The sequence below is a fragment of the Thalassophryne amazonica genome, chromosome 20, assembly GCF_902500255.1.
Source record: "Thalassophryne amazonica chromosome 20, fThaAma1.1, whole genome shotgun sequence".
NCBI classification, from domain to species: domain Eukaryota; kingdom Metazoa; phylum Chordata; class Actinopteri; order Batrachoidiformes; family Batrachoididae; genus Thalassophryne; species Thalassophryne amazonica.
This window is the reverse complement of record NC_047122.1, coordinates 47,608,462-47,611,038: the sequence shown is the minus strand read 5'-3', so window position 1 is coordinate 47,611,038 and position 2,577 is coordinate 47,608,462.

Here is a 2,577-nt window from a genome sequence, read left to right as displayed (position 1 = left end):
TGTGTGTGTGTGTGTGTGTGGCACTGCACTGCAGCTTGCATTATCCATGAAGAGTACTTGTGTCTGACGTGTTGCGTCTGTGTGCTCACTTTGCCAGTGCTGTAGGCTAAGTGATAACGTTGCTTGCGATGTCCAAACGAGGCACACTTTTTCAAACGGTGTATTATAATACCTACACCTTACCTACAACCCCAAAGGTTGGGCCCGTCTGATTTTTTCTGGGCCCACCCGTTTTATGATTTCTGCCTACGCCCCTGCTGAGGAGTTTGTTCCCTCAGTGATAAAGAACCTTGGCTCTCTGTCCTCTTCTCTTCACTCAGCAGTCAAAAATCTGGATGTTACATTTGATACGACAAGACTAAATGCTAACATTTGTGTAATTTGCACATGGATCACCGTCTACACTTTGACCTCACATTATTTGCATTCAACTCAACATATATGGCAGACAACCAAAAATACCAAAACCTGTCAATGTCAAAAATATTCATGGACCTGGCTGTAAAATATTTACTGTTACCACTAGTTTCTACTGACCTGGATGTAGTCTTGTGTTGAGGCAGCTATACGTACCTATGTGTTTACATGCACACTAAACTCACAACCCCAAACTTGTTTGAACTGAAACTCTGCAGGGCTGAATCCCTGCGCAGCAAAAGAAAGAGGGGGAAAAGCCTTTAACCAAAATGTTTCTGCTTTTTGCAACTCTCTTCTGCATCTGTGTGATTGCATAAATGATAAAACAAAAAGAAACATCTGGACATGGTCACTCCCTTTACACATCACCCTTCAGTCATGCTGGATCCATTTGCTGGATCATTCTGGGGCACGCTTGCTCCCTCTCCTGAGCAGACACTGGTACTGCACTATGTGCCTGCCCCCTGGTGGAAGAGACTTGTAGTAACCGTGTTAGGGCAGATGTTGCAAAACTACATCGTTTTCCTTTTATCGCTTTCGTTTTCACTGTGAGAGAAGGTTACTCCTCTGATCTTTAACATTCTGTTTGTGATTGCTGAGCTTTGATTCGGATCATGAAATTGTAAGCTTGGATTGTTACTGATGATTTTTGATAAGCACGGATTTTTGATGTGGATTTGTGGTCTTGATCACTAAGCTATGATATCAACCACTCATCTTTGATAAGGACTCTTGATCCTGATCACCCTTATTTGATCTAGATTTCTGATCCTGATCACTAAGCTTTGATCCTGATCCAACATCTTTGTTTCAGATTTGTGATCCTCAACACTCATCAGTGATCTTGAATTTGGATCCTCTCGTCTCGTCTTTGATCCTCATTGCTGGCCCTTATTCCTGATTACTGATCTTTGATCATGGTCATTCATCTTTCATACAGATCTGTGATCCTGATCACAAGGCTTTGATCATTATTGTTGACCTTTAATCCTGGTAATTAAGCTTTGATCCTGATTCCTATTTTTTTAATCCTCATCATTTCCCTTCTTCCAGATTTGCGATCTTGATCTCTCACCTTTGATCCTGAACTTTGATACTGCCCACACATCTTTGATACTGACTTTTGATCCTTATCGCTGAACTTCTTTCCTGATTGCTTTTATGCTGCAATCAGAATCAAACAGAATCAGGATCAAAGCTCAAAGGCAGGATCTGCTCATTGATCTGGATGATTGATTCTTTTTCCACATATGACCTGCACGTCTGCCAAATTAATTTAAGATGGATGTCTGTGTTTTTGAAATTTCCTGCATGGAAAAACATTAACGCCAGAGATTAAAGTTGACGCTTCTAATATAACATTATTTCAGAGTGTGAGCTCCAGTGTTTGACATTCATGCTGCAAAAGTACAAAACAATATGAAACAACACAATACGGCCACATTGTTCCCATGGTGGAATCCAGGATGTGAGCCAGAACAGCAGCAGGTATTTCAAGATAGAGTACTAACAGTGTCCTTGGAAACAGAACCATGGGGGGGACAGCACATAAGAGCTCAACCGGACACTCTTTGTGTGTGTGTGTGTGTGTGTGTGTTGGATTGCATCCATGGCACTGTTTCAGTCCATTGTGATTTTCCCTTGTGAGTTTAGTTCTCCAGATAGAAAAGGTTTGGGTTTTTTTTGTTTATGTTTTATTTTTTACTCCCCGGTCTCTTTAATACAACCCCTGGCAATAATTATGGAATCACCAGCCTCGGAGGATGTTCATTCAGTTGTTTAATTTTGTAGAAAAAAAGCAGATCACAGACATGACACAAAACTAAAGTCATTTCAAATGGCAACTTTCTGGCTTTAAGAAACTATAAGAAATCAGGAAAAAAAAATTGTGGCAGTCAGTAACAGTTACTTTTTTTAGACCAAGCAGAGGGAAAAAAAATATGGAATCACTCAATTTTGAGGAATAAATTATGGAATCACCCTGTAAATTTTCATCCCCAAAACTAACACCTGCATCAAATCAGATCTGCTCGTTAGTCTGCATCTAAAAAGGAGTGATCACACCTTGGAGAGCTGTTGCACCAAGTGGACTGACATGAATCATGGCTCCAACATGAGAGATGTCAATTGAAACAAAGGAGAGGATTATCAAACTCTTAA